The sequence below is a fragment of the Anopheles aquasalis genome, chromosome 2 (assembly GCF_943734665.1).
Source record: "Anopheles aquasalis chromosome 2, idAnoAquaMG_Q_19, whole genome shotgun sequence".
In the NCBI taxonomy this organism is placed as follows: domain Eukaryota; kingdom Metazoa; phylum Arthropoda; class Insecta; order Diptera; family Culicidae; genus Anopheles; species Anopheles aquasalis.
Genome location: NC_064877.1, coordinates 72,716,114 through 72,735,646, shown reverse-complemented (window position 1 = coordinate 72,735,646; position 19,533 = coordinate 72,716,114). Strand labels below are relative to the sequence as shown.

Below are 19,533 nucleotides of genomic sequence, written 5' to 3'. Positions count from 1 at the left end.
CGAACAGGATCATCATTTTCATTTATTCGCACCGTGCATACTCGCGATTCACTTAGCTGTTGGCCACAGAACTAAACATTGCGATCGATATGGGAAAGGAAACAACCCTCTGGTGTTACGGAGCGTTGACGAACCGGGACATTAATGATGACAAACAGCATCGAACGTGCATTAGCCTGATGAGTTGTATTCGTTGAATTATTGAAGAAATTGTATTCGTGCAGAGGAGCCCCCTAGTGGCACGATAAAGATAGAGACGAAGATAATGATGATGATGACGATGATGAAAAGGCAGTTTTGTATTTTTGGCACTTTCTGTACCATTTCGTAATGAAAATTCGCAAACGGACGCACAATTTGTGTATGAACGTGCTAAAAATAAAATCAATGAAATGCTAGTGAAATCACCAAGTTTACTACTGACCACAAGAAGAAAGCTCCTATCACGAAGTAAATTATTACGATTTTAGGCGACTGAATCATAAAATGTGGTGCGCTAGTCCGTACATAAGTTTACATCAAACGCGAACCGACTTCACGAAAGCAACCATGCCCCATAATCATAATATTTACGATAGCAGCAGCTAAATGAAATGCTCATATCATGATGCACGTCTCGGTCATTCTCGTTAGTGAAAGAAAAAAGCGCCCTATAAAACGACCGCCCCGAAAACCTAACAACGAACCTCCAGCTCAAGCTCAAGTGGACTCTCGGCTGGACTCCACTAACAAGCATTCCATTATCGGGGGTGCTTGTACTTCTGTAAATGGTCGTGCTGCTGCAGATAGAATATATTCGATCCCATGCCATGCCATGCTCACATAATGTTTTGGCATTCAGTCAACAGAGCTTCATTTCGTCTATCCGTGGTTCTGTTCGGTGCCAACGCTATGACCGGGACGTTCATTCGAGAGCGGGTTATATTCGTTTCAACACCATACGCCATGCGGTAGCGCAGGATTTCGAAATGTTCCAAACGGGACAACCAGGTGTCTGCCGGTGTTTTATGTAAAGGTTACGCATTGGCTGCCCTTCTGAAGGTCGGGCAGGTCTGCTACTGCTGCTGCTTCTGCTAGACCACAAATTAGGCGGGCCGCGATAGAACATTTCACTCCACCTGCTCGGATAACGGTTAGTTTTAGGTCACCATGCATCGGATCAAACGTGAACAGCACTGTCCATGAGCGATGAGGCGTTCCTGTTGTGTTGACGCAGTCATGTGGTTTGATAGGAAATTCAAAACATATGGTCAACAGCAGAGTGCTGATCAAATCGAGATCCTGTTCAAGCCTCCTTGCCACGTCGTAGCTCATTTCGGAATAATAATTCCATGAATGATTCATCGCACTATAAACAAACTATGCACGAGCAAGACCAGCCAGCCAGCTAGTGACTCATTTGTCGCCCATCTTTCTCTCTTTCTTTCTCTCTCCCTCTATGTAACCACTCAATTACATTCATCATATTCAGACAGAAAGAAGAAGAAACACTTGTGTTTGAGCAGCGAGCGATGAATTAGTGGTTTAGCGGGTATAATTAACCGAACAAATGGGAATTAATTACTGTGTGCCGTTGTTCAAATATTGACCAACTCGGTTGCAAATGATAACAGGGTTTAGCTAGGTAGTGTTGTAGCTACCTATGACACCCAGCTACTTAAGCACACCCAACAGATTATAAACATCCTAATGATATTTGTTGTAATGATATAATTTAAAATAAGAAATGCATCGTAGTACGTCCAATAGCTTATTTATTTGCAGATCTGCTGAACGAAAACAAAGTAAAACGCAGTACACAAAAGCAAAAGTCTATTGCCACATGATTGATCCAACAAAATGATCCTTCTCATCATCAATGGAAAAAAAGCTTAAAAAGCATTTATCATTGAACGATGATGATACTGCATGCTGCAACAATGTAAAACATCAAGCGAATCATGAGCCCCACAAACCAGCATTACACGATGCACAGCAAGAGGAAAGGTAGATGAAGATAATTTATGATGCCATGGATCATTGATGTACAAAGGACTCTTGTCATTGCAATCACTCTCTGACTGCATTCAGTCGATAGATCCGAAAGGGCTAGATTGCTTGTATAATGAAAGTAACTTTGCTATCGATGGGCAATACACGATTGGTAGATGGATATAATTTCACTGTCTTGTATACCTTACCTTCTCGATGAAGCAAAATATTAGACCTTTTTGAAACCTTTTTAAATTAATTGGTAGCTAATTTGATTTAAACGCCACACGACCCTTTTAAAGCACATGTTAACACAGCGATGCCGAGTTACCGAACAAAGTAGAAAGTAAAGACCCAAATCTACAATCGATACCCAATATCACTTATGATTATGCAAGGACACTGCATCGACTGACTGCACACTCCCACACACAGCAGCACCAGCAGCACACCTTCGGAAACTCCTGTCGTTACATCCTCTCGGTAATCAACTTATTGATCGTAGCGTACTGCACTCCGCTCCCGGGTCTCGGGGTTCGAAGTCTATTAGGTGGATGGAATTATCGCAACCAAATCGATGGAATAAGCCGGCATCATCGTCGGCCAGCTTCATGACGGCAAAAACTGTTGGAGCGCAGTCGAAGTGACCTCGTTGCCTGGCTGTTGATGTTGCGATGATGGTGCCACCGGGGATTTTGAATGTACGATACTGTCCAAAAGGCAGACAGAATAATTGGCACGACGCAATTTATGTGCGATCTTGCGCCTCATGCCCCACAAAACCACCATGTAGTAGTGGTACGTGCAAGATATGCTTAGCAATAGTGGCAGCAACTGTCGGGCATCATAAATTATCATTCGTTCTTCCCCTCCCGAACTGCAGCATAAAAAAGGGGAACCGCAGAAGAAACGAAAGTGTGGCCAAGGTACGAGATATTGAGCAAACATTTATGAAAGAAAGAACTGCAACACGGTTGCGCTAGTTTGCTGTCGTCTGATGTTTCTTCTATGTACAAACCACCATAGAGTACATGTTGGTCCGCATTGGAGACGATCGAAAAAATAGCTGAAAACGGCCCTGCATCACTGAACGCCCTTCGCCTTTCTGCCATCAGCTGCTGTAAAGGGACCGAGGCAACTCACTTGTCGATAGAAAACCTGGATATATACAACATTTCTCAACAGTTCTTGTTCCACGCTACGAGTTTTGGAGACGATGGATTCGTATGCAGGAAAGTATCGATCAATTTCGTAAAATCGACAACCCATTGACACCAAGTGGCTGCCTCAGAAAGACCTTCTCTATCACTTCAGAAAATACGAGGCTTCTCCAGACCGAGCCTGGTCTCTGAAGCTAATGGCCACAAACCAGCTGACGGTCGATGATGTGTTGCTGCAGCAAACTAAACCATTGCATAGATACACCATCCATTGCAGTGTACCGTGTGATAATCGAACAATCGGAGCGGCTTCCGGCCTAGCACGCCAGTCACAATGCGAGCGATACGTGTGCAGGTAAGAACGCTACGTTGCGCTAACTCAGGCGGGAATCCAACCGAGACAGCTCACCCGGGAAATATTGATTCGTTTCCGTGTTTGCGAAGCAACAATCATCGACCAGGCTTGGAGACGACGTCGGTGATTGTGCTGTTGGTGCCCGCCCATTTAACCAGAATGTGATAAACCTTCCCAATGGCGTCTTCTATTTAATCGCTTATCAGTGCCACACCGCCTACATTGCCATCAATCCGGCAGAGTCCCACGTCTCCGTAATGTGCATGTCATAAATGTGCTAATTTATTACATTTTCCTCTGAAATCCTATCCAACCGCACCAGTATTTGCTCAATTTAATTCAATACGACATCGTGCGCGTCCTACTTGTACATCGCCTGTAGCAAACCGACCTTCATTCGCCGGAAATGAATCGATGAGCCACGGCGACAAGATCCATTTCCCGTTTACCACCCACCAACACCCTCCAGGCGTCTCCATGTACAGCGAGTGTTCTCTAAGAAACGGGTGCCAGTATGGCTTCTTAGCTGTGTGACACTCAAGAGATGAGATGGAAACGGCCCGGCATCGTCTTAAACTCTAGACCACGCAAGCACGCAACCATATTCCCCGTGGGATCGCTTTCGGCCGTCATGAGAAGCGATCTTACGGATGGGCGATGCTGCTGCTGCTGGTGCTAGTTGCAGCACGAAACTCATGCCTTTTAATTAAATATACCTTCCTCCCGTAAGTTTCTCTTCATTAAAGGGTACCCACGAGGATGTGTTTCCGTTTGTGCACCAGTGCAACAGGACTGTGTGCGTCCATTGCCCAGCGAGAACCTTACAGAAACGTTGGCGCAGACGTGAAGTCTATGGTTCTTAATAATATCTCCTTCGAAGCCTTTAGAACCTTCAATGCCTGACGAAGAACCACCGCACTGGTGCCTCACTGTCGTTGAAGTTGAATGAGTCGAACGGTTCCCCGTCTCCGGGATGCCACCATTAGGTTCATTGAAGAGCATATAAAGCATCGCGTCGAGGTTGCATTCTAGGTTGCGCCATTGTGCCACAGGACTCGTCAGCGTTCACTGCAGCTTCTCGGTACGCCACAGTTTCGTCTGGCAAGTTTACCAAACGATATTTCATCATTAATTTCATTTCCATGTTTTTCCTGTAAACGTTCACCGTTTGCATGCCACGGGACGGATGGCAAGCCATTAGCGTAAGTGTTGTGGAAATGGTATGATAGATGAAAAACACTGTCATCCGATTCCGAACTCATCACCCACTTCATACAAACATTAAGTTGCCGTTAGTCTGGAGCAGCATGATTTGAAACGATTGGCAAACTGTTGTGCACGTTGTGTGTTGTCAAGTGCACCTTATCGCAAAGTTCTCGACCAGAGTTATTCAATTTATTCATTCTCCCGCCGGAGTGGTGCTTGCAATGGGAGAGTTTTGCGTGTCTCCACTTTGAACGAGCACACAACTGCCCCTTTCGACCGCTATCGATAGTCGTTCGTCGTTCGATTGGATGTTTTTTCTCTCTTCACCGTGTTAGGTACAAGATACGAACCAGAGCAAGTTCGAAAAATGAACCGCCTAATTGATTACATAATTCCCTATTAAACCATTCATTAACGTTTCCTTTTCGTTGCTACTCGTCTTTGTGAAAGGAACAGCTATAGGGTGAACCAACCATTTGGACCATAAAATGTTTACTAGCTTTAACAGAGGCATGTAACGTGCCGTTAAATGCTTTACATTTTTGCTTAGCACTGAGAGTGAAAAAAAAGATTACATCCATGGGAATCCAGTAACATCGCACAGTTTATGATGTAGCCGTAAACCTTATGGCGTGCATCTTATGCACACTGTATGTGTATTTTTAAATAATATAGGGAATAATTTACATCCTCAAACAATTTTTAAACTTAATTCCATTCTTTTCATGAAAAAACATCGTATTTTATTTTCTGTAAAACTATACAGTAAACATTTTACAAAATAATCTTATGCAGAACTATCAATTGATTTAATGGACATGGGTTAAGTGTGGATTACCGTAATATTATCGTACTTCACCTTAACGATGACCACCACTTATTAGCGAGCCGCGATGGGCACAGCACTGGAGGCGTATGTGGCCATGTGCGTAATACATTCCGCCTTCCCTTACGCGTTCCCTCTTTCGAACAGTTGCTTAGTGCTCACTCAATTATGAGCGACATTCCGCCGCTCGGCGGAGCAGAACGATTTAATTACACAGTCGGCTGGATGGCGGTTCCGGCATAATGCATACACGCAGCACACGCAGCCAACTCAGCAATGCTCTTTACATGCGCGAGCTTGCTAGTCGGCAGTTTGGCGAATCGCTGACCGTGCACTCAATTGAAGCCTGAACGGCGGTTATGTGGCTGGAGCGATTGGTTTAAAGCGTGACAGATTTAACATATCGCTTGAAAGCTTTTGCAGCCCGCCGCGCGTAGCTTCTTACCGGAACGCAATAGGGTGGACTCACGATCGAGAGAACGGAATCGAACATGAGTTGAATGTTAATATCGACGAATGTTTTTTGCTAATAAATGGAAAGCATAAACCTGAGACGACACGGTGCATTGTATAAAAAAAGAACACTGAGAAGCTTTCAACATAAATACCAAAGAGTGTCCATAGCGTCATGCAGATCCAGAGAAGATGGAAACCCCCTCCCCCCCACAAGGGGACCTTTTGAACCGGGGTCACCCGAAGGGATGATTGGTCCCCTCTCACATCATCGCTATTATTTGGTGGCACCGTAAATCCGGTTACGATGTTAAAAATAACCCCGATGGATCCAGTAGCCGTCCGAGAGCAACCAAGATACTGACGGGAAGTTAAACCATCCCTCAGGGAAGGGTACAGGGGTTAGAGAAACATAAATTTTGAGGTTGGGTTCATTCTGATGGCAAACGCGGTAGACAAGCATCACCATAAGCAACTTACGTAGCGCCAGATGCTTTTCGCAAAAACGGTCAAAGTTTAGCGGTTGAAAGCGCCCAAAAGGGTTTAGGGAATCGTTTATATCTTTGGCGGTTCTTGCAATTTTCTCGCCTGAGCCGTAATCAACTCCCATCCGTTGAGCATCCGGTATTTCAGACGGTTCATAGTGGAACTGTTTCATTAGATGAAAATAGATGGATTTGGATTTTCTGCCACACTTTCCGCTCACTGGTTGGCCAAACAAGAGTAGAATACAGATAAAATTAAGCAGCATGGAGCGACTATCGACGCACCAAGCAATAAAAAAATACTAAAAGTTTGTTGCACGTTGTTGAACTTTTTGTAGCTAGAAAACACATTGCCTGCAAAATGTGAAGGGCATAAAAAAGGTGCTGAGTTTCCTTTTAATTTAGCACACACGGAAAGATTGCAAACATCAGCAGAACCAACGCGTGACTTAGCTCTTCATGTCAATAATGTTCCGGACCCAAGCAAACAAAACATCAGATCATTGCTGGATCTTAAGTAAACAGCACGAATTGTGATTAAAATTTAAGCAACATCAGTATGACTTATGCCCGGGGAAATATTCTATTCCGAATGCGGCACCGGTATCCGGAACACTTTCCGCTACGCCGGTATCCGGAAGGTGACGAAAGGTAGTCATTAATAAAACATTATCATGCCTGCTGATGATGACGCCGAATAGAGTAATGCGCTTTCAGATATGAACGCTGAATAATACAACAACCAGAACCCCGAACCGCAAAGAACCTTACCACCAACGCGGCCCACAACGAACAGATTCATGCTGCATTCGTCAATTACGAAAACTTTTCCAAAGATGCTATCTTCGATTACCATTCCAGTGCTCTGTGTTTACCTGCGAAAGGAGAACAGGAATAAGAAACGAGAGCAATTAATATAAGACAACTAAGGAGGAACGGTGTGCCATAAACATAAAGTACCGAAATCTAATGGAAAGTCACATGATTTTTCTACTAACACTCATTCACATATGCCAACAACTTAGCTCTCTACAAAAATTACGCGATTATTTCATCAGAAGCTGAACAAAGAGAAGACAAACACAATTTATTCAGAACCAACCTATCAAACATTCGAAGATAAAGAAAGAGCAAAACGTAGCTAACTCTATTCACACAATAAAATCAATTATTGTCTATCTGGTTTCCTAGCTTTCGATGGGCACCGAATAATGATTTACTAGTTGCTTACGAATCCTCAACCGGAACCAGAAGGCCGGAACCAAACACACGATGGTATGAGGAAAGCGTAATAATTCGCTTTCCTCCAAAATTTACGTCGCTCCTCTGTGGATATCGTAATTGAAGAACGTATGATAAATGATGTAAACATGTGGCAGCACAATTTCTCCGCCACGCTCGGTTCACCCGGCAACATGTTGTTGCGGAAGCTGCTACCGTTGCCAGGATGAAGAGCAACCCAAAACAGGAAAAAAATTAAATCAAACCTACACCATGTACCCCACCAGGCGCTGAAGCTAAACATGGCCCTGACCCTCAAAATACCTAAAACGAGGAGGAAAGAAACACACTGCACACCACATGGAAGCCAGAGCACCACAATTCCCCAGCAAATTCGGAGACGAAAACCAGAAAAGGGAACTCATGCGGAACCTTCCGATGTACCAGGGTTTATTTTTTCTTCCATGCCGCTTCCTTCGTACGAGTCAGTAAAGCGAACGTAAGTTTGGAATCGTCTGGAACGACTAACCTGGGAACCAGGCTTTCGGTTGTGTTGGTGCTTGCCGAATACTGAACACCAACAACCGTTCCGTCTCCTCTGTAGCGAGGAAATGGTTTTTTTTTCGTGAAATACCGGGCGCCTCCACGCTCTACGCTAGTACTGCGCATGATCCTCGGAGGAAGCTTCTCGATCGCTTCTCGGAGCCCAATGACGTGCCCGATGCCGGGAGGCGTGCTCGTGCATTCAGTAATGTTGCAAAATGCACCAGGGAATGCCATCGTGGACGGGAAGGCCATCGAGATGCAATGGCCATGATGGTGCTCGATTTCATTGGCAACAGCATCTCGGCAATAGATCGGACGTATCCTTCCATCATCCTACGCTATTAGCCAGCATATTGCGTCAAGCTATTTGCACCAACGAAGAAAGATATGGGTAGCAAAGATGCTATCTTCGATTATGAGACAGGTGGGAGATCGGAAATGAAAACGTAATACTTGGATGACAGCTGCTGTGCTGTCATGTCATTTCTGAAATGGTGTTTGACGGAGTAGTGATACAGAATACACTCTTCTGCAGGATACTGATAAAATTACCCCGGTGCTTATAAGCTCAGAAAATTCATGGAAAATGTCAACTACCAACAGTTTTGACAGTAATGTGCCATTCAAATTAATTCAACGATTAGCTAGGAAATGTTTGAGAGCAATATTAATCACGAAATTAAATTTAAAGTTTCTGAAATACAACCAATTACAAAACAAAACCGTTGTTAAAAAGATGCACAATTGATTGAGCAGCATGACGGTTTTTAGCTTAAAATTGATACCAACTGCTTTCAATCATTAGCAATGGCAAATAGCGTACCTACGCATCGCAGACACGCTCTTCCAATTACACAATGGAATTGCACGAGGATGAATGGAATAGATAACAAGCCTGAAGGCTTACATGCAGCAATGAAGTAGACAAAACGCTTTGCATGCAGTCGGCGCGTGTCACGATATCGCATTCGCGTTCTAATGCCCCACAACCTGGCGCGGTATACAATAGCCGTTGGCATCTTCCACCGCTGCAGCAGTAGCAGCAACAGAAAATGGAGAAGCACACTATGCTGTGTGTGTTTTTTTTTCTTCTCATTTTCCGTTTACACGGCCGCACGTAAAACCCCTACCGACACGTGGCAGAGGTCACGTTTCATTGATTTGTGATAACATGCCGAATCGTGCTTTTATGACCATCTCCTCAGATCGTTTGAGGATCGTTGTTTGCAGTTTGTAAACAAGGTGAGAGACAGTAATCTAAGTTTGTTTTGCGTGGGATAAGGTAGCATAAATCTCCGCGGTAATATTTGCAAGAATACTTTCATTCCATCCTGCAGCTTTCAACTCACTGAATCCTCGACGCTAAACGAAAGGATTAGCTATCATAATTAAATAAGCACGACCATGCTGATTGCTATTTTTACAATCACAAGAGGCATCTACTACCCACGAGCAGTCTACTGGTAACTGGAGTGAAAGAAATGAGTTCAACAATAGCCACAGTATTAGCTCATCGACAGAGAGCCATCAATTCCAATAATGATGCCAATAATTTAGCCCCCAATTTGACGATTCGCTCACTGCCCAGTGCTTATAAAAAGTCCTTTCAAATGCGCAAAGAAAGCTGCCAGCTTAAAACGCTTAAGGCCCCACCGCCAGCGCCTAAAATAACATTCCAGTGTTCCAGTGGGCGACAGTTCATCGGTCCGTGCGATAACCCGTCCGACGCCACGAGAATCCTCCATACTTCCATACCAATTTCCAAGAAAAGGTAGGATTAGCGCTGAGATCCTTCCAAAATGATCCGTTTTGAACCATGTTCAAGTTGCTTCTTTCTATTTAGCTTTCCTCCTCTCCTCCTTGCGTGTGCAAAATACAACATACTGCCGCACCGACACCGATCCTACGCGGTAGCACTACTTGGCTACAAATAGAAATTTATTACCGCCAGCAAATCGGCTGTTGAGCCAGCATGAGTTGCAATCAACGACCTGCCCGCAACCGACTTCCGAGTGAACGCCAAGATGAATCTACTAGGCAAAAGGTCGTACTCGCCGATTCATACACTTTTATGCTTGCCCGATAACATTAAACAAATATACATTAATACTTGCATGGCCGGTGGTCACTCGGCGTAGTAACCGTCTTAAACTAGAAAGAAATTGTCCCAGAACGGTGCCAACATTCCAACACTATTCGTAGATTGCTCCTTCTTATCTTTCCCCCTCCTCGTGGTTGACCTAAAATAAGTTCCCATTTGTCTGTGGCTTTGTTTCCCCCTCCCCCCCCCCCCCCCCCCCCCCCGATCTTCGCTAGAGTTAATAAAACATAACCATTCCTCTGTCTAGCTTGCGTGACGTACAATTGACATTCTGTTTTCGCTTCAGCAAAATTATTAACTTGCGTGCCACCGGGCGTGTATTCGTTTCGCCAACCCCTTTAATAACATTAAATACCGTTCCAAGCGACCACTGCTCAAGCATACTACCATGATCAAAAATAAACCGGAATTTTGTCATAAAAAGAAAAGTACTTGTTTTTTCTTCAAAATTCAAATTGTCCCCTTCAAAGGAGTCCCCGTCGGATGCAATGCACTTGTGCCAGCATTTGATCCACTCCACAAAATTTTTCTGGAACTCGGTTTTTGTTATAGTCTTTAGTGCCTCCGGCGATTTTAGCTTAATTGCCTTCACACTCTGAAAACGAGTTCCTCGTAGTGGTTTTTAGGGTCAATTGAATAGGCAGAAGCCACATGATACGATATCACGTTAATCGGCCGGTTGTTGAATGGTATTGGTTTTGTTTTTGACGAGAAACTCTTGAAAAATCGATGCATTATGAGATGGCGCATTATCGTCATGGAGAATCCACGAGTTGTGACCCCACCAAGGCAGGTTTTTTTTTTGCGGATTGATTCAAATGATATGTTGGTGGTCTCAGCTATCTCCCTTATCGTCAATTTGCGCTTTTCGATCAACAATTTTCGGATTTCATTGACGTTTTCGTCAGTTTTGGATGTCAATGGCCTTCCAGGACGGCAATCGTCCTCAACAGCCTCACTTTTAAAGCGTTCATACCACTGGTACACCTTTGTTTTCGATAGAGTATTGTCACCATGACACTTTTGTATCATTTTTAATGTGTCGGAACACTCAATTTAATTTTTAACGTTGTTCATGTTTTGAATCCATTTTAAAAATCGCCATGACGTAAAAACTTAATGCAAACAAATCTCTGCTGTAAACGTAAATAAAGAGCTGGCAAGCTGAAACTTGGCATGTACATCACTAATAGGGCCATCAACGTAATAAAAAAGACAGAATTCAAAAATGATAAGCCCGCGAGGAATAAATTCAAAATTCCGGTTTATTTTTAATCATGGTAGTATGCCCGGTTCGGACTAATGCGAAGTATGGTAGATCGCGACGCAGTTCAAGGGACCCTCCTCTTTGTAATCCTCCCGCCTTCCTTCGCTGGTGCGTAGATGCCAGTCGACGAGCAGTGACAAGCGTAAAAGTCAATTGCGTTCCGGCGTGTGTATTTTGCAAAGAACGCAATATTTGATTCACGGACCACGGGACTCGCAAGCAGAACGGGAATGCGTCGAACGTGGACACCACAGGCCCCCGGTGGCATTTAGCAATATACGTGTCAAGCCGGTCAACAATCGTGAACGTCAAAGTGGGAGAGCATGTTTATTTTTGAATCCAAAATGACCTCCCACCTCACCAACGAAGCGTGGAGCGAGAGAAAGAGGAGTGTCTGCACCGTTTCATGAGTTGACACAGTTGGTCGGTTAACGGGTGGTCACTTTGCTAACACGGGTAGCGATCCTAACAGCTAATGGAATGCGGTAGAGAGGGAGGTGCACGAAAACGGTGCAAAGGCATCCCCGAGAGTGCAATCTAACGGCTACTCCGATGGTGGGATGGTATCCCTTACTCACTCCAAAGTCCATCAGCATCACAACGGGATCAGCAGCATAGTACAACGGGGCAAAACATAGAAATCACGATGATGAGATGGAGGCTGAGTGCTGAGATGACGCCGTCCGCCTAGACCTGATTGCTCGCTTTTAATAAATCATTCCACGCACTTACTTTCGCTCACAAATACATTCAGATACACAGCTCAGCTAAATCGTGATTGTGGCAAACAGTGGTTACAATCAAGCCGAACAACCGTGGCCGCTGTGTACGTAACGAGTGGCACACATAAACACCCTATTCCACACCAAACGGGCGGAAAGCCGGTTCCATCGTTATATGCCTTGTTTGCAAGCGCATTCCGCCACATCGGGGAGATCGGATTGCACTTCCTGAATCGACACCGTCATTCCCGGTTGCTTCCGTTGCGCTGCTGCTGCTGCTGCTGCTGCTGCTCTACTATTCAATGCAGCAAAGTGCAACCGCGCCCTTCAGCTAGTCCGAGAGCGGATCCGCGCCCTAACAAAGCCAACGCCACTCCAACGAAGCACGCACGAGACGGTTAACGGATGGATTGGCCGGGGCAGGGCGTTTGTGCATCATTTCTGGTTCGAGATTAATCAAGCGCGACTCGCCACGACGACGCCATTTGTCTCGCCTTTTATGAATGGAATGGACATGGTGGGAAAGTGTGCAAGGGAAAGTGAAAACACAAATCAGTTTTGCAGGAGTGACGCGAGTAACGTGGCGGTTCTTTTCTGCAAAAAAAAACCATGAGCTGTGTTGGGATATTTTTGTTAAACTTTAATAATTAAACATTAAACTAAAGCAAATATGTTATAAAATTTGATTTTCTTATGCACAAGTCAGAATTGTAGTATTTATTAACAGTTTTTACAAGTAAAATTACTTTCAAAACCCCTTTCTGGCTTATTTATTCTAATATAATAATGTAAAAAAGGGGCAAACGCTAGTCATGTTCTGTTCCGCACACCCATTCCTTTCAGACATTCTATCTCAGTTCTCATTGTGGACAATACTGATATCTGAAACGTTATTTTCATCGTCAACAACGATACAACGTTAGTAGCGAAAAGATAAAACAAAACTAATGCTAAACAAAACCGAAAGTCATTACACAATGACTCTGTGGTGTACCACCGCTTGTGGTTTCGGCTGACATTTAACGAATTTTCGCTTCTTTTTCGCCTCAAAGCTCAAATTCCTCTCAAACATCAGAACCTTCATGGCTCAAGGCGAACGAAAGCGGATCCATCACCATCATGCTATGCGATGGCGCCGTCGCTCGCTCGTCGCCGTCACGTGCATCGTTTCCTTTTTGCAGCCCTTCAAATGAAGGTATTCAAGGCGCACATCAAACACAGCGACCAGGCGCAGATAGCTTTCTTCTTCTAACGCAAAATATCATTCAAAAATCTGCACGACCAAGCGTCCTAGTGAATGTTTTATCCTTTTTTTCTCTCCTTTTATCAGATAGTCTTCTACAAGTACAATGCTCGACGGTTCTGGCCCATCTCATGGCCCATGTCATAGCCCGCCTTCAACGTCACCAAGCATCGTGCTGCCATCCCACAGATGGACACAGGGCAAGCAGCCGCGCAAGTGAACAAAGAAAGCATAAGACCTTGGAAAAGTATGTGGATGTGACTTTTAAGCATCGTCGTTTAGAATTTCCAACTTTTTTTTCTTATGCTCTCGCACGGTGACTGACTGACTGCTGTGACTGCATCCACAGTCGCATGGTACGGAAATCTCGTCATTTATTAGTCATGATGTCGAAATGATATGAAAGTTAAACATACGGCTCTCACGTCCGACCTTATATATGTTGAAAAAAGTTATAAAAACGTGGAAAGAAAATTGTCTCACTACCTCAATGGGCGCAAAGCAATTTTTGGCCTGCATTGCATAACAGCCACTGGAGTGCAGAGAGTGTAGAGAAGCAAAAAGTGAAACACCGTTCCACCAAACCAGAAAACGAGACCCACGCATTTATCGGAATATCGACGAATATTTTCGTACATTCACTAGAATTGGCTACCGTGGCTTGCTGCGCGGTGACTTCTGTTTGCCAAGGTGCTACAGCATGCAGTCGGCTCCATTCACCATCGTAAAAGGTCAATGCATGCAAGCAAAACCGAATTTGTTGAAAGTCACTTTTATTGCTGTCGCGAAAAAAAGTCCACGACAGTCAGAAGGAGTAGCGATTGCATTTAATAAAGGAGGAGTGTATGAAGTTATGATGGTGTACTCTACTCCAGGAGCTTTCAAAACACCTCTTTTCTCTGAAACGGTTTTTTCTTCTTTAACAATATCCAACGCTAGATGCAAAGTTAAACTAACCTTTTTCGTACCGACAATTGCCAACGGTTGTGTAATTATGAACTTCATTTTACGTCATCCCACATCAGTAAGGCTGTATCATGGTACGAATCTATGCATGAATTACTAAAAACGGCGTCTTGTGCTTGTGACGCAAATCTGTTCGTCATCATGCCATGCTCGTTAATTAACATTTGCCGCACCCTAGCGCAAACAACGGTTACGTTAAGATCCATCACCTTGAAAGCTTGTCCAAGGCTCGCGAGTATGAATGAAAGTTACAGCTCATAATCCCTCTCTCGGGGCCACCCATTAACGCGCGCGCTGCTCCATCGATGTTCAAGGACTTCTCTGCTTCATTCAAGAAACTATCGACCAGCACCCTAAATCCGGTGAAAGATTATCCGTTCGCAATCCGCCGTTGTTGCTGGGTGCTAGACGGCAAAGGTTGTCACGTGTTGCTTTCCGCGTGCGAGCTACCGTTAATTAGATTTCGCTCACAGCAACTCGGCGTTTGCTATCTCTCCGAAACCATTGGAAGAAGGATAGTTTCCTGAACCTATCCAATATGATGTAACCGAAGAACTCTGCACCAGACCCAACGGTTTGTGGTTGGAAGTCGGACAAGTGAATACAACGAGTTTCGCTCAATTGAGTGTTTTTGTACTAGCACCTTATCATGCCACAAGGTTGATTTCAACTAAATACTTTACCAGCGAACCATGTGGACTACTCGACGAAACGCAAATAGGAAGCATCACCGAGTACCATTTTTTAGCACCACATTGAGCATTTCCCAGTTGTGTTATCAGCTTCAGCTGTCATCTAATTTGCGCTTTAAAAGTACACAAACAAATGCTCAATCGCAACGGGGCGCTATGGCATTATTTGCGGGCAGTATGGATTTACAAAGTAACCAACCTCTAGTGAAGTGACAAGCTAAACAATAGATAATAAAATCCATAGATTCGCTCAGTGATCAACTGAATGATAAGAATAGTTTTTTATACTGTTTTTTTTAGTTTGTCGCGTACCATTTGCCACTTCGAATTACACAACAGGTGTAATGGTGACGAATGTTGTAATACATTTCGATTTGAAGCTCAGTTTTGGTTACTTTTTCTGGTATGCCCGCACTGCGTCTCTCGATAGCTCTATAGGCCGTTTATCACCTCGCTGGCAACAACGGCAGTGTGCTAAATGGTGTCGCTGCTGCTGCTGCTACTAGCGAGGACGAGGACCAGCGCCACATGTGCTGTTAACTGTGGCGTCAATTGTATGATAAGCTAGGCCCGACAAGAAGTAGCATCTGCCGTGGCGTCCGTGAAATACACGACAGAACAATGCGAACGACAAGATCGCGAGGCAACATTATCATCGGCCAAGATCCGGTACGCTACGCGGATGTCTATGCTCTACCGCGTGGTCACCGCAGCCCAGCTAGCCGCGGTTTCCCTTATCAGTCCGTCTGAAAACTTTCGCTGACAACGTGCGTTTCTGTAGCACTCACTGCCATTCCGCGCCTAATGGAATAACATCGGGCCATCAAAGGTCAAACGCAAACAGCTTGCAACCTCCTTTCGTGCGCTGTTGTAACATTGAAGCATCCTAGTTCGAACCGACGGTGGTCGAATGACGAAGAGAAAACGTAAACCGCGATGGTCAAAGTTTAACGCACCAACGATCTCTGTCTGGAACCATTAGCGAACGGTTACCATCGGGAGGCAACCGTATGCGCTTCAAACCGTCGATCGATAGAACGTGGGAAACCACAACTATTTGCGGCACGTAGGGGAGAGCACCATCAAACCCGAAACTATTTCTAGTTCCGTCGACCAAAATTAGTGGCAAGCAATGGCGAGCAAGTAAAAGAGAAAAAAAACAGCGGAGGACGAATTCATGCGCGAACAAAGGACTTCTAATTCCATACCAACTGCGACGCTTGCTATGTTTTGCAGCAGTTCTATTGTGAATGCCGACTTTTGATAAGCGATCGCAACGCAACGTATTGACGTGCACCACTTTGTCGCGCTCTAAACACGCGCGTGTCTAATCAAATCGGTTCCATATTAGACGTAGCAAATGATAATATGGTTGCGTCATAGCCGCAAACGATGCGGCACGCTTGTTCACACGCTAAAGGCCAATAACATTCAGCCGACGTTCCGCAGAGTATGATTTCGTCATGAGTCGGAGTAATGTTCACGCGACCGCAACCATAACAACAACAACCGGTCCCGCTTATCGCTATCCATCCCCCCACGGGTTATCGGTCGATCGTCTGGGGATTAGCGGCAAACGCATCGCAGTGAAAGGTACACCAGAGCAAGCGCACCTAGCACCCTAATGCCGCATAAATCCATTTCAAAAATACTGATCCGAGAGCCAGGGCAAGCGGTTTCTGTACATCGCTGGCGTATAACACTGGTCCTGCCTTATCAGTTCAGCTAGTGGATACGGAGTTGTTGCCTTGGGGGTTGCCGGTCGGACGCGAAGGGTTGAAGAACCTTGTGTGTGGTTTGAAGCGACCCACGTGACATATGGCTGTGTTGGGAGCCGCACAAATGCGTTTACTGCTCCGCTACAGGTCGAGACAACCAGAACGGTGCCGTGACATGTAGTCGTTCTTGAAAAGGAGCGCCTGTGGCTGGCTTGTTATCGAGTTACAGCTGATCATTACGCGTCGGCTGAGGGCGAAGGAGACCCTCTGTCGTAAGCCACGTGACCTCATTGACTCGGGTCGGCCTACATAACGAGAACATTGGGGGGTGGTGGTGGGGAGGATCGATTGGAGAGGTCGCCCGTTCGGCGGCTTTGCGGCACGTGTCACAATCTCCCCTCGCGTTGGTGACAATATTGAATGATCTTAATTTCCTAACTCATCATCATTGGTACAATCTGAAATCAATCGCCCGTACCATTTGGGAAGCCCGAGGCGGGATCGTCATGGTTAGTTGGCCACGACGACGCTCTGCGAGCCGCGCGCCTGGTTATGTCACACTGGCCATAGCGATCGGGCGCTAAACTTAGCTACAACCCGCTTCCCCCGGGTTTCTTCCCCGCTTTTGGAACCGAAGAGCGTGCCCACTAAAATGATAAAAAAGAGAGACAACAAGGTAGGAGGCCGTTGCGTGATATTTACCTGAACAACAGCCGTCGCTGTGCTGCACGTCCGCGCCGGGGGGGCTGTCGGGGGAGGTGTCGGGGCTGCACTTAGTGCACCAGCCCCCACACTACCGCCGGCGACCGCACCAACGGAGACGACGAGAAGAATGATGACGTTGAACGCAGTACGGCCATGTTTGATTTTACTCCTCTTGCCGCTGCATCCACAAACGGGGGAGATTCGGTGGTTTCGTTGTGGTAGCTGCGGACAGCTGCCCGATCCGGCTCACTGCGAAATCCACCGTCAGAATTGATAGATTTTCACGCACTGCACTGTTTTTCTTCCCGCTTGCTTCTTGTTTTCACAAATCACTTTTCTTTTTCAGCCAGACTCATTTCACCACCAAACCAAACATTCCACAGCACTGCACGGTACTCCTGCTTTGGAAACGCAAAAACCTTCGTTAGAAAACACTTCCGCGACGTGCTCGCTCTACAAACTACACACTTTTCCGACGTTTTTCACTCCAGCCAGGACCTTGGTGAAACCTTTTCCTTCGAACGGTGTATGTTGGAAAAGCCAGAAGAGTGCGTATTACGAAGAGGTTTGATCACAGCAGCTGAGAAAATTGTGAACTTCTTCTCGCGAGCTCGCGCATGCTTTCTCTTTCAAAACCACGTTCGCCTGGTTACGTCGCTCTCCTTCTGGCAAAACACGGCCACCTCCGATCAAACTACGCACAAACGACAAGAAGAAGAAACGCGAAATTGCTCAATTTCTGTTTCTGCTTTTTCACAAAGACACGACATCAAAAACCAGCAGCTGCTGCTCCGTGGAGTGGGAATCGCAAAAACCTACGGAAGAAGATGATTTTCCCACTGCCTACACCACTAGCAAGCCACAGGGACTTGTGCGCGAAGGATTTCCACAGAGCTCGCGGAAAAACAGACCTAGAAATGCCGAGGAAAGTGGAATTCTGAGGTTTCTAGCCAAAAAAAACCAACAACAACAAAAACGAGAAAACCGCTCGTATTCTTTCGACCATCACTGTAGATAACCTCGTTATGAACGTCACGCTGCAGCCGGATACTAGGTGGTACTGGGTGGTACTAGGAAACCGTATATTGAAAAGTTTTCATTTTCGAACATTCAGACTCGCGATTTTGGTATTTTCCGTATTAATTACCAGTCCCGTGCGCTAGGAAAGTTTTTACCCATTTTTCCCAACACGGAAAATCCAAAATGCTGAGAAAAAACAATTTCCCGTTTATAACACCCGGCACTAACCATGCAACCAACAGGAACGGCACGACTACTGGAGAACTACAAAATCTATTTTCTGTACTTTCAGGTTCCCGTTTCCCGAGCCCGTTATTTATTCGCGTGATTCCCGGAACCAGTGGAATGTCAAAAAAATGGTTAAAAATGAGTTTACTCCTGAAGAATATTCGCAGGATGACAACTGAGGGGGCACTCGGGTTTGAACCGGGGACCTCTCGATCTGCAGTCGAATGCTCTACCACTGAGCTATACCCCCTTTTGGGGGAGGGGATTTACAGCCTCTATAAATACCCGCATTCAAAACTCAGTAACACTTTATCATTTCAACGATAACGTTATCATTGTTTCCCACATAATTTTATCGTTCATCACAGATACAATTTGTGTTGTTAAAGTGCTTCATAAAGAGGAGTTGCTGTTTCGCTAGACATTAAATTTAAAGGGCCTAATCATGCTGCACGGCCGTTAAATTGTTGTTTGATGCTCATTAATCATGTGAAATTAGTGAAAGGTTTATTTGATGGGTTTGCTTGAAGCTTGCATTGTAATTTTAAAGTTTTAATCCAACCAACTAGACATTAGCATAAAAGAACACGTGTCATTGATACAACAGTCTATTGATCCAAACTTATTTAGGTTGATTGTTCCTCAAAA

General features: G+C 45.1%; 1 protein-coding gene and 1 non-coding gene across 6 annotated transcripts in view; both read right to left on the bottom strand.

Annotated features, from left to right (window-relative positions):
* The window catches only part of LOC126572681 (uncharacterized), a 30,515-nt gene extending 11,947 nt beyond the window's left edge, over window positions 1–18,568 (bottom strand). The window contains exons 1-2 of one of the 5 annotated variants that reach the window (XM_050232195.1): window positions 18,549–18,568; window positions 17,635–18,038 (exon numbers count right to left, since the gene is read on the bottom strand). The gene's annotated coding sequence lies outside the window, so the exon portion shown is untranslated. Of the gene's footprint in view, window positions 1–17,634; window positions 18,421–18,456 lie in introns of those variants that run through there. The other 4 variants (XM_050232193.1, XM_050232191.1, XM_050232194.1 and 1 more) reach the window with 4 other exon arrangements.
* Window positions 18,569–19,063: 495 nt separating this feature from the next.
* On the bottom strand, window positions 19,064–19,135 carry Trnac-gca (transfer RNA cysteine (anticodon GCA)). Its single transcript has one exon. It is a non-coding gene; the product is annotated as a tRNA-Cys (tRNA).
* Window positions 19,136–19,533: the final 398 nt, after the last annotated feature.